This window comes from Rhinolophus sinicus, chromosome 15, assembly GCF_057876585.1.
Source record: "Rhinolophus sinicus isolate RSI-liver-muscle chromosome 15, RSI-T2T, whole genome shotgun sequence".
NCBI lineage: Eukaryota > Metazoa > Chordata > Mammalia > Chiroptera > Rhinolophidae > Rhinolophus > Rhinolophus sinicus.
Genome location: NC_142515.1, coordinates 41,536,268 through 41,549,404, shown reverse-complemented (window position 1 = coordinate 41,549,404; position 13,137 = coordinate 41,536,268). Strand labels below are relative to the sequence as shown.

At 36.3% G+C, this 13,137-nt stretch overlaps 1 protein-coding gene and 1 non-coding gene across 5 annotated transcripts in view; both read right to left on the bottom strand.

Moving 5' to 3' along the window:
* The window catches only part of CABCOCO1 (ciliary associated calcium binding coiled-coil 1), a 563,526-nt gene that overhangs the window by 260,671 nt on the left and 289,718 nt on the right, over positions 1-13,137 (bottom strand). For all 4 annotated transcript variants that reach the window (XM_088792037.1, XM_074339487.2, XM_088792036.1 and 1 more), the window contains one exon: positions 21-117. The gene's annotated coding sequence lies outside the window, so the exon portion shown is untranslated. The remainder of the gene's footprint in view (positions 1-20; positions 118-13,137) is intronic.
* On the bottom strand, positions 9,061-9,182 carry LOC141572969 (small nucleolar RNA SNORA32). Its single transcript, XR_012498558.2, has one exon. It is a non-coding gene; the product is annotated as a small nucleolar RNA SNORA32 (small nucleolar RNA).

Sequence of the window (13,137 nt, the reverse complement as noted above, 5' to 3'; positions counted from 1 at the left end):
ACACGCATAAAGTTCCGTACCTTGTCATCTTTAAGCAGGAACTGGGGCCCAGACAACTAAACCTGGGGACAAAGTAGCAGCAAGGAGGCATCCCATCTGGAAGGGTTGCTGCAGGAACTGAGGGTAAAAAGAGATGAGGTCGTTAGAAATCAGCTGGACAGTAGGAAGCAGAGCAGTCCCTGACTACTAAGAAACATGGTGGTTTTGTTTTCATCACCCTGATTCTCTCCTCCTTGTTACACTCCCTCCTCAACATGATCTTCATGCTATACTAGTTTAAAAGAAAAAAAAAAGGCAAATAATCTCAGTTTCCAAAAACTAAAGATGGTTTAGGACATTTTGATATTAGCAGAATATTATGCAGCTATTAAAATGACATGTGTGTATATATACATGGAAATATGTTCACAAATTTATTAATTCACCAAATATTGCTGAATGTCTATTGTGTGTCAGGCTCTGATCTAAGTGCTTCAGCTGTAAATAAAACAGATCTGTCTTTATGAAGCTTGCGTTCTAGTGAGAAAGCCAGAAAATTAAAAATGAACTAAACCAGCAGACATATAATTTCAGGAGTGTTGATTGCTATGAAGACACATAAAGCAAGTAAGGACTGGGGTGGGAATGACATTTGAGTAGATATAGGGAGGATAGGGAGATAAAAACATTCCCTGCAGATGGAAAAGTCAGTGTGAAAGCTCTGAATTGGGAATAAGAAGAAATGGTGGAAAGAAATACAAAGGCTGGCAAACAAGGGAAATAAGAAGTGGGACAAAGAATGGAGAGAAAAAGACTGCAATTATGTTGGAAATACTCTAGCTCCCTCAGTCAGCTATCCTTTCTGAGGATGGTTCCAAGAAAGGAAGCATCATCTGCCCTGCGCTGGGGGTGGTTCTGGGTGTAAGAAGACAAATGGTGTGCTCTACACATGTCAATAACCAGGGGTGTCAAATGCGTTGTCTCGTATCCAATGGATAGAGTATAAATGTGCCTGCACCCAAAACATGTTTCATTAAAAATAAAATGCTATGTGGCCAGTTAGTTACATCGGTGGGCTCTCTGCGGCTTTTGGCTGGAAATTTTTACCCTCTATTTTAAATTCATTTACTGAACATTCCAGAACGGACTGTGGTAGACGAATTGGGAAAATGTGTTGCAGTCAAAGGAAACTCCTGGGGTTTTTCCGATTCATTGACCTTTTCCCTCTTTTCTAGACGTACCCTAGGACGTTTTCTCTAGTAATAGAAGCCCTGAGTAAGTTTCACCACTTTGAACCCCCTCTCATAATGGGGTACTGGTAACCTTTATGGTCTGTTCCGCTCAATCCAGGGACTCTAACTCTCCATGCTCCAGGTGGGGTTTGGGGGGAATCCTGGGCAAAACCATTCCACTTGAAAACACAATTTATTAGGCTCTGAATGAGGAGAATAATATTTATCTTTCCCACAGGGTGGTGTGATGGCTAATAAATGCTTAAAGGGCATTTTGAAGATTACTGGTGTCAGCCATTATTGTGATTATTACTAGCTGATCCTACAATCCAGAATTAGAATGAGCACTAGGTTACCTCTTTCATCATCTGTACATATGTTCAATCCACTAGAGGAATTAAACTTAAGCCCAGCATAATAAATTAATGTTTATGAAGCATGTTGCGAGTCTCAACTGCTCTAAGTGCCAAGTGCAGTTATGAGAAACCCCATGGCTTTGGTTTGAACCTTGCAGTAATAGTACATTCTGATCAGCTTCGTTTACATTACAGAACAAGTACTCAGGGTCTCATTTCTATATTCTGTGCAGTGCCCGGTAGTCTGCTGGCATATTATAACTATCCAATAAAAGCACTAATAAAGTTGTAATACCCTTTCCTTTTCTCTTGATTTGCTTCCATATTTTTTTAGAAAGTAGACTAGATAGGAAGAGGAGATGCTGTCTTATTCTTGGCAAAAGATGATTCAAAAATCTTTGCTAATGGGAATACAGACTCTTCTTTCTCCTGCTTACCAATCAGGAAAATAAAAACTATTTACTCTGGGAAGGCTGGTTGTATCACTCTTAAATCATTTATAGTTTGCTAAGTGCTTTGAATAATGGAAGAGCTAGGAGGGCCCCTGATTTAATTCTGTGTCCTGTCTTTCTTTAGTATCTTTATGCTTTCTTGCATTTAGGGAAATAGCACAGAAGAGAGAGTTAAAGACGATTTTTTTTTTTTTAAGAAAGCTATTAAAAGCTTTTACAAGGGACTTGAGTTTTAATAAAACCTCTCTGCAGGCAGGAAGGCCAAATCTCCAGGGATTTGAAAAGAGGCAACCTCAAAGTTAAACATTTAAAGAGCAAACTAAATTCATGACTTTAACATCACTTTCTTTCTTCTCTCACCCTTATCCTCCTTATAATGAATACAACATTGGGTCAGCACATTTCTTTAACCCCAAATCTCCAGTATTGCAGTATCAAATTATAAGAGCACATATCTGTCTGACATTTCCGTTTATAAAATAAGTTATATTACATATGTATTAGTTTTCTATTGCTGCCCTACCGAATGACCATACATTTAGTGGTTTAAAACAATAGCGCTATTTACTATTTCACAATTCCGTAGGTCAGAAGTACCAGCACAGGTTGGGTTAGGTGATGCTCTACAGCCGGTTTCACAAGGCTGAAATCAAGGTATCTGCAGGGCTGTAGTCTTCTCTTGAAGCTCTGGGCATGAATCCACTTCCAAGCTCATTCAGGTTGTTGGCAAAATTCAGTTTCATGTAGTTGTAGGACTGTAGTCTATGTTTCTTTGTGGCTGTTGGCCAGGGGTTATTCTCAACTTTTACAAGCCAGCCACATTCCTTCACTAATGGCCTTCTTTCTTTATCTGCAAAGCCAGCAATTGTGGATCAAGCAAGTCCTTTCCAAGCTTTGAATCTTTCTGGTCTCCCTTTCTGCCATCTCTGCTTCCCACCTGAGAGAATTTTCCTCTTTTAAGGGCTCATGTGATTAGATTGGGCACAGCTGGATAATCCAGAATCTCACCATATCAAGGTCCATAATCTTCATCATATCTCCAAAGTTTCTTTTGCCATGTAACATAACATAGTCACAGGTTCCAGGGATTTAGATATGGAGATCATTGGAAGGGAGGTCATTTTTCTGCCTATTATTCTATATATTTATCATACTAGGCAAGGAAGACACTATTATCCCAGTTTTATAGATGAAGAAATATAGGTTCTCAATAGCATAAATGATTTAACCCAAGTCACAGAGCAAATAAATGGCAGAGTCCAAGAGTAATGACTAAAACAATTTTGTTATTTGTTATTTTTATTCTTTGCTTTTATAAATATTGAGAGTGTGCTTAGTAAGTGTCAGGTTCTGTACTCAGTCTGCGAATACAAGGATGAAAGATGAAATTTCACCATGCAAGAGGTTCACCATTTTTCAGGCTAACAGACAAATATGCAAGCAATGTTCATATAGTTTGTGAAGACTTGATAAAGAACACAGAAGCAATAGAAACTCAGGGAGGGAAATGAGTGGGCATTAGAAAAGACTTCCCTGTGAGGTGATCTTTGAAAGGCTTTTCGAGAAGTAGGAGATCGTTAGTTAGATATCCGGGGTTTAGTGCGAACAGCATGTGCAAAGCATTGGTGGCAAGAAAGGCTATGGCTCCTTCAAGAACCAGCAAATGTGATAAAGGACATTGGTGGAGAAGAACTGGCAGAGAAGCTGTAAAGGTGGGTAGAGCTATATTGTGAAAACAATTTTAAACACAGTCCCCTCCCTACCATGGCAAGGAAGAGTGGAAGCAGTTTAGCGAAGATTGACATAATCTAATGTGCATTTTAGAAATGTATAAAATGAGGAGATTCAATTAAGTGGAGGCTGAGATGGTAAGAACAGTGACCATCATAGTCAAGGCACTTGCTAGATATTTTGAGGGTTACAAAAATATAAATTATAGGTTTTGTCCTTACAGATTTTTTCATTTTATGTCAGAACTCTTTGGGTTGCAAAGAACAGAAAGCCAATTCAAACTATCTTTGGCCAAAGAAAATCTATTTATTCATACTACTGAAAATCATGAGGATATATGGCCTTAGGCTGAGCCAGATCCAGGAGCTCAAATGATGTCATTACGAGTCTATGTCTCTCCATCTCTGACTTCTGACCTCCTCTTTTTGAAATCATTTCAGAGAGCTTTCCTTTATGTTGTACCAAAGATGGCCAGCAGCAATTCAAGGTTTTGACTTTACATTAATAATCCCAGAGAAAAGAGCATCCCTGTCTCTCAGCATCCATATGATTCTGAAAAATGACTCTGATCGGCCTGAATTACACATGACCACCCATGGACCAATCACTGTGATCTGCAATTTGACTTGGGAGTTTTTCAGCAGGTTCATGAAGCCAAAACTGCTTCAATCATAATATGAAGATGTTATTTTCTTTTCCCCCCTATGTTGGCATGTAGTGATGGTGCAAAAACAATGGTGAATCAAACAGCTGGCACTTGGCATGAATCAAAGCAGGGATATCAAATTATACACTAGTCAGAGTATTCATTATGATCATCCCCTCACAGTTAAAAAAAACAAAAGGGCAAAGGACAGTTTTACTTAAAAATGCCCTTGTTGAAGCAGTAAACATCATTAATTTTATTAAATCCCAACCCCGGATTTTATTAAATCTTTTTAATATTCTGTATTGTGAAATGGAAATTATGCATAAAACATTTCTGCTGGATGCCAAAGTATGATGGTTGCCAGGAGGAAAAGCACTTGTGTGATTGAGTTACAAGCTGAAATAGCCACTTTTTTCATGGAACACATTTCTTCTTGGAACACAGAAAGAAGGTCTGACAAACTATAGTAATGAACATCTTCTTAAAAATGAACAAGTGCGCCTCCTAGTTCAAGGAACACAAAAGATAGCATTCATTCTTGATAAAATTTGAGCTCTCAAGCAAAATTAAAACTTCAGATAATGTTTATCTGTCACCATGAGCTTCACAGCGTCTCAGTTCCTTAAAGACTTTTCTGAGAGATTGATGGCATATTAATGAATGTGAATTTTTAGCTTGCTTTGTCAACATTTGATGGTTAACATAATTCAGAGTCAAGTTTTCCAAATGATCGATGCAAGATGTTACAAAATTATGCATAGGTGGAAAACTCATTGAAAGTGCAAGACAATCTTATGTACAAAAGGCTCAATTGTATGGTTTCAGATTCCATACTGCAACCAACTTTGAAGAAACTACTCCTTGTCAGGTTTGACTGTAATAGCAAAGACTATCCAAAACTGTCTTAAAAGGCTCTTAAAATACTCTTCCCATTCCTAAATACGTATCTGTGCAGGCCAGATTGCCTTCATACACTTCAACCAAAACATACACTGCAGCAGATTGAATGTAGTAGGTGATATGAGAACTCAACTGTATTCTCTGAAATCAGACATTAGAAGGATTTGCAAATATGTGAAAAAATGCCACCATTGTCACTAATATCTTTTTTCTCTTTTGGTTGTAGAAAATAGTTATTTTTCATAAAAGTATATAGTTTATTTTAGCCTGCATTTGCTTTAATGTTGTTTTTAACGATATTAAAAGAGAAATGTTTAAATTTTTGCTTAAAATGTTCTAATTCTATAAATATTTGATGCAATATACATAAACAAAAGCTCTTTGGGGTTTGTAATAGTTTTTAAGATGTAAAGTGGTCCTGAGACCAAACAGTTTGAGAACTGCTAGGCAAGGCTTATCAGAAAAAATGTGAGGTTGCTAAGTTTTTACTGTCATTTAATTATGAAGTATATTATAATACAGCAAAAACATGGGTCTTTATTCTTGGAATAAACTTGTTATCTAGTTGGGTATAGTTAATCTTTTGGATATGGTTTCTGAAATAGAATCTATGCTTTTGAATCTTTTAGACAAAAACCAAAATAAACCCCTCAAAAATACCCACAAGTAAATATAGTTCGTCTTATTCAAATGCCACTGAATAGAATAGGGCATTAAATGTTTGCTCCTTTACTTAAAATGCGGTTCTTCAATATAAAATTTAGAGATCCAGTCTCTCACATTTCTGAAATAAATGCTATTTGGTATTGCTTCAAAAGACCCCGTTTTCTATTGTTTTGGGGGATGTCAAAACACACTTGGCTGTTTGGAGTTAGAAGTTCTCATTTTTTGGCACTTTGCCTTGCCTTCTAATGCTACTAAAGGTTGGGTTACTAGAGAATTCACTAACACATATATTCCACCCAAGGTCACCACCTCAGGGTGAGGTTATGAAGCTGTAGTGCTGCTACCTGAAAATAAAACTTTCGAAAAATAAAACTTTAGTGTTCCCCATAATAAGGTCTGTACCACTTATTATATTCCAAGTACTTTTCTAGATGCCTTACAAATGTTGACACATTCAGATCTCATAACAATCGTATGGAGAACCAATGCAATTGAAGACCATAGAGGTTAATTACTTGTTTAAGGTGGCACAGCTACCGTGTTTCCCCGAAAATAAGACCTAGCCGGACAATCAGCTCTAATGCGCCTTTTGGAGCAAAAATTAATATAAGATCTGGTATTATATTATATTATACTGGGTCTTATATTATCGTAAGACCCAGTCTTATATTAATTTTTGCTCCAAAAGACGCATTAGAGCTGATTGTCCGGCTAGGTCTTATTTTCGGGGAAACACGGTATTGCGTGTAGAAAGCCCAGGCAATCTGATTCAAAACATATGTCCTTAACCAAGACAATTGGATAAAATGGTGCTTTAATTGGAGATCATTTTTAACATAACATTTCAAGTTAAGAGCTTCTTAATTTTTGTGGGAATAATTTTAATTAAGATTTACTTGTGTTGTGGACACGCACTTTTATGCTTACAAGACTTCCAAGAAGAGATGCAAGACAGACTGCTACAGGGGATAGAAACTGCAATGATTTGGAGTTGGCAGAAACCTAGTAATGCTCCTCAAACTCTGTCAACAAAATAACCACCAATGGCAGACATATGCAAACCTGGTTCTTTTGTTAGCGACAAATGGCTTTGAAATATCGTGCTTTACCTTGTAAAGGTTCTTGAACTCTGCAAAATGTAATACTATATTTTAATATAAAAATCATGTTTTCAATTACTTCTCATTGAATACAAATAATCCTCCAGAAGATCCAATCACCACAGGTCTTTGTGGCTTGAAACAGTTCCTACCACACACTGTCTCAATCTTAGTCAGAGAAGCCTAGTTCCATAGAATACTTCTGGAAGACAATGGAGAATTATCTCGTTTTCATACCTCCTCTTCGTGCATTCTTGCCCAGGGACTCTGTACTAGTTTGCATTTGGTTGCATAGCTCTAAATAAAGTGATGGCAAGAGGATCCTGGGGGTAACTCTGCTAGGTTTGGCAAAGCAATTGAATGGTTCCCCTTCCACTGCTCCTTTTAACTTATGCCCATGCTTACAAAGTCAAATGTCTAAAGAGACTAGGCAGGCAGCAAGAATGAGTGAAAGAGGCCCAGTGTGTGTATTATAGGAAATGGTGGGGATGCAGGCACATGGGGGGGGAATGGGGAGTGGGGACGGAGGTGTGGGGGGGAAGGTGGGTGGGGGGAGACACATGTACTATACGTCTCCAGCCTTGTATGTGGCCAGGTTTGCCAGGTATTCTGATCACTTAAAAATTAAAGAAATAACAGATTTCTATTGTTATCTAAACTAAAAATATTTTGATTTTGATAAATAATTCAATTTTATAAAATATGTGGCTAACCAAAAGAGTTTCAGACCTATGCCATTCATTCTTTCAGGAAGGGGCAACATTTATGTTGCACGATTGTTCATGTCTTTGGTTGGTAGGTGGATACTCTGGCTGTGTGTGTCAGGAAAGGTGTGAGACGAGAAACTTTTATCCTCTGACAATTTTAAAGTTTTGTTTCTGCCTACTCACAAGTCCTTAGAGGGAGAATTAAGATGACTCTTCTCAAATAGGATAAAGAATGGCCTCTTTATTACTTTTATGTATTATCCTCTGAGGAACACATATTTCTTTTATTTTCTCTTTAGTGCATAGGGGGAACAACTATTTCTCATCCTCTAAAATATTCTTTTTGTATTTTGAAATAGTTATTACAGCTCTCCTTGCTTGTATCTTTGCTGTCTTCAAACAAAATAACCCCATATCCTTACATATTTCCTCAAGGATTTCTTTTCTTCTTACATGTTAATTATTTTCATTATGGACCTCTGGACCCTCTCCAGGTTCCCTGTATCTTGTTTAGAATATGGCCACACTGGAACAACTTGGTCTCATAAAAGCTTAGCCAAAGCTAAATACGGACAGAAGATTATTTGCACTTACTACATGTGTGTCTTTACGTTATTTTCAAACAGTATTGCATTTCTAACTGTTATGTTAACATCGCAATCTGCTACAAGCCCCATATCAATTCCACTATTTTTATGCATAGAAGTTCTTTGTTATTCTTGTGCCATAATTTGCAACTTTCACAGCCTTATAGTTCATCCTACATAATTTCTTTGTGCTTACTTACTTTCTCTATATCCAGAATGCCAGAACTTTAAAGCTAATATTTGCATAGTGCCCAATACACAATAGGTGCTTGAGATATGTTTACTGAGGGAAATAGCTCAAATCTGATTTGGGCAATATGTCCCACGATATATTTTTACTGAATCTAGTAGAAGCTTCTGGTACCTTTTTTCAAACTTGACTAAAGGCTTGGATTCTATCTAGAGAAAGATCTGTGTCTATGCATTGGCTCTTGCTTCTTATTAGCTCAGTTGGATAAGTTATTTAAGTTCTTTAAGCCTTTGTTTCTAATCTATAAAATGTACATAATAATATCTATGTTTAAAGGTGTTGTGATCTTTATGTGAGATACTGCATGTAAAATGGTTGGAATATAATGAATACCCGCCAAAAAATGCTAGATTAAGAAAAAAATAATATCTAAAACACAGAGGACTGTATCTGAATAAGTTAAAAAGGGGGGTATTTTCTCATCTCATGTTTCCCTTTTTTAAAGAAAATAAAATGTTCCCAATAGGCTGAATGCTAGCAACCTAGCAGAAAGAAAATCTAGTGGGAAAAATGTTTTGTGGTCATGTCCATGGCAAATGAGAAACTGCATTCTAAAAGCCTTAGTAATGAACATTATGTTTTTCCTTCTAAAAGGTATTATGCGAGAAATTATTTCTAGACTCTTAAGAATTCTTGTTCATGGTATTCTCTCTTTATGCTTCATCTTTTCATCCTTCTGCTCAAATTAAGCATAAATGTTTAGTCCTTGAAAAATATTCACTACACAATGTTAGCATTTCAAAATCTCAGTAGCATCAATTTCATCTTTTCCTATATCTTCATGAAACAAGAACCTAAATAGAAAATACAGCCCCCGAATGGGAAGAAATGTAAAACTGCTATTGAAATACTTTAAAGCAGAATAAAATATTTGAGCATTCAAAGAGGGACAGTCCCTTTGCAAGGAAAGACTGTGCTCTGGGGGAGGTATTGGGCAAGTGTCTCCTGATTGATGGTGGTGGTGGTGGTGGTGATGAAGGCATGGACCAGTTCCTATGTCACAGAAAAGAGGGCTTAGTCACTAGGGAAACAGCAGAGTACTAAGTATTCCAGTGAGTATCAGATTATGGCAAAGCTTTAGGAATGACAGGAAAAATAAGAGGGAATGACAATTCAGAAGTGATTCACAGCAACATGAAAATAACAAACTGGCAGACTTCATGGATGCTAAAATTCACAATTCTAAAATGGTCACCAATTTAACTCCTAAAGAATTTGTCTCAGCAAAAACTGTAGTTTAAAGCAAAGATTTACTGTTTTTTTTCTTTTTTCTTTTTTTTTTTTTAGCAGGAGATGAGTTGCTCAGGAACAAAACTTTTATAAGGCTTATTGTCATCAAATGACAGTATTTAGGGATGGTGTCTATTAGCACACGTTAGTATAAGGTGATAACTCACATAAAGTTTATATCAAGCTTAGGATTCATTAGAATAATTTTTGAAATCCAGATGACCTTGCAGAAATTTTCATTTCCAGTCACTACAGTAAATCATTTCCTACTCAGAACTACTTCAAAATTATAATGTGTTCCAAGGACACACTGAACTTATTTTTATACTTGCTCAGTTTTACCTTCTCTAGGAAAAATGTCATCGACAATGAGCTAAATAAAATCAGAAGATCCTAGAGGCATCAATATTACTATTGTTTTACTGATTACAATAAATCAATTAAATAATTTAAAATTATTAGATCACTTCTTGTATATTGAGAAATACACCACCCTTGAAATTATAACATATGGGAAGCCCAAATATTTGTGCCAATTTGCTGTCTGTATTGACTTGCGATGATTGAATATGAAAATGCCTAGAACAATAGTAAAACTAATGAAGGTCTAGGAATCAAATGACAGAATTTTGCATTAGTTCTGCCATTTGCTAACTGTATACCATTTGTTAGGCAAAAAAATTGAACTTCACTTTTCCCTTTAGTTCGATGTGAATGATTTCACAAAGCTGTTTAATAGGACAAAGGTGATAATAAAGGTCATTTAAAGCTCACAAGGGCTGAACATATATTAGGCTCTACTGCTTCTACTATAGCTACTAATACTACTTCTATCACTGCTGTTACAACTGCTAAAACCACCAATAACAGCAATATTCTTATCTTGGGTTTGATGCAAGCAACTATTTCTCATCCTGGGTTTCAATATGATTAATATAAACTACGTGTATATATTCCTCCAACACCTATGCAATTAAAAACAATAAAAGATTATGTAAAACACAGTAATATGCTTTTATATGTCCACTTTTAATTAAAATCTATATATAAATTACAAAAATGTCAAAAAATAATACAAAATTATAATGTCAAAAACGAAATATTTGAATAAATGAAAGAATGATTATCTTCTATTATCCTCTCCCGATCCCATTCTCCAGAGACTATTCAGCCTATGCTTTTTTAATCTACTGATTTCAAAGCTAGCTGTTTCAGGAATAGAATAAATACATTTTGAATGTACACTGTTCAATACTATGCAAGTTTCTACACAAATAAGTTAGCAGGTAAAGGCCTTCAAACCTTGCCCTCTAGTGGGAAGAATAAACTAACCTAAAACATTGTCATTAATAGATAGATTTGAGGGCCTGTTAGGCGCAAGGCAGAGTACTGGATGTAGCAACAGGATGAATTCCCAGCTCTTCTTTTTGCTAAATTTCCTGAAGGCTGTTTTTCTCTTTTATCTACAGTGACCATTATAGCATCCCTTTTTTATTTTTAACAGATTTTCAGGTTATCTCATAGTTCCAACTTCATAATTTATTTTTTCTGGAATGTGTTCCATATTATATCTATAAAGTCAATTTGATTGCAGCAATTAAGTGTACCTGAATCCTTTTGCAGGTTTCCTGAACACAGTGAATGCCATCCATCTTAACTGGAGTGGCTGGAGATGGGAGAGACAAGGTCAGGAAGACAGGGATGTACATTTGCCTGCCAAAGACTGCCCAGGATTGAGGTGCAGCGGTTACACAGAGGTAAAATCTGGTTGCTGATACTGGCAGGACTAAGACTATATATGGTATCCACAGGCAGGGGTCATAGAAGGGTAATGCGTCAAGCAGACATAAAAACATGCTTTCACTTAAAATGATAGCTTCAGCATTTCCACACGTAAATGTAAATGACTGTACGATAGTCAGGGATATGCCATTTACCATTGGTTGTGCATTATATTGTTTCCCATGTGGTGTTATAAATAATGGCTACATGGAATGCATAAAGATCTCTTCAAATTTGTGCTCATTTCATTAGAATATAATCCCTGAGGTAAAAGTTCAAGTCAAAGAATATGAAAATTGTAATAACATATATACAATATTGCCTAACTGCCAGACTCACAACAATTTAACTTAAAGCACTGATGCTGTAGATGGCCTATTTCACTGCCTCCTGTACCTCTCCTCTGACCCCTCACCCCAAGTTTGGTTAATATCCAAACTACATAAAGAACTCATACAAATCAATACCAAAAAATGAAACAATGTGATTAAAAATGGGCAAAGAGACTGAATAGACATTTTTCCAAAGAAGACATCCAAAGGGCAGGTACACAAAAAGGTGCTCAACTTCACTAATCATCAGGGGAATTCAAATCAAAACAACGAGGTATTACCTCGCATCTGTTAGAACGGCTATTATCGAAAAGACAAGAGATAACAAGTGTTGGCTAAGATGTGGAAAAAAGGGAACCATTTTATACAGTTGGTAGGAAAGTAAATTGCCAGGATATGGAAATAACCTAAGTGTCCATCAACAAAAGAATGGATAAAGAAGTTGTGATACACACACACACACACACACACACACACACACACACACACACACACACAGAGAGGAATATTATTCAGCCATGAAAAAAGAATATTCTGCCACTTGCCACAATGTGGATAGAATAGATGGAACTTGAGGGCATTATGGTAAGTGAAGTAAGTCAGATAGAGAAAAAGACAAATACTGTATGATCTCACCTATATGTGGATTCAAAAAAGTCCACACTCACAGAAACAGAGACTAGAATGGTGCTTACCAGGGGCTGAGGGCTGGTGGGTGGGGGGAAAGGGAGATGTGCATCAAAGGGCACAAACTTGCAGTTATAAGATGAATAAGCTTTGAGGCTGTAATGTACAGCATAGTGATTATAGTTAATACCATATTATATACATGAAAGTTGCTAACAGAGTAGATCTTAAATAGCCTCACTGCAAAGGAAATGGCAATTATGTGACCTAATGCAGGTGTTAGCTAACACTATGCGGGTAATCATTTTATAATATATAAGTGTAGCAAATCCATAGGTTATATACCTTAAATTGATACAATGTTACATGTCAATTATATCTGAATAAACCTAGAAAAATTATTTCTATTTCTTCTTTTGTGAATTGCTGATTAGTATGGAAAACCTCACATAAACCTTAATAATTTATCTGACCTTTTTATATAGAATTATCTTCACCCATTGTCGTAATATTCTTCCAGTTTTGTTTTTTGCCTTTTAATTTGGATTATGTTATCA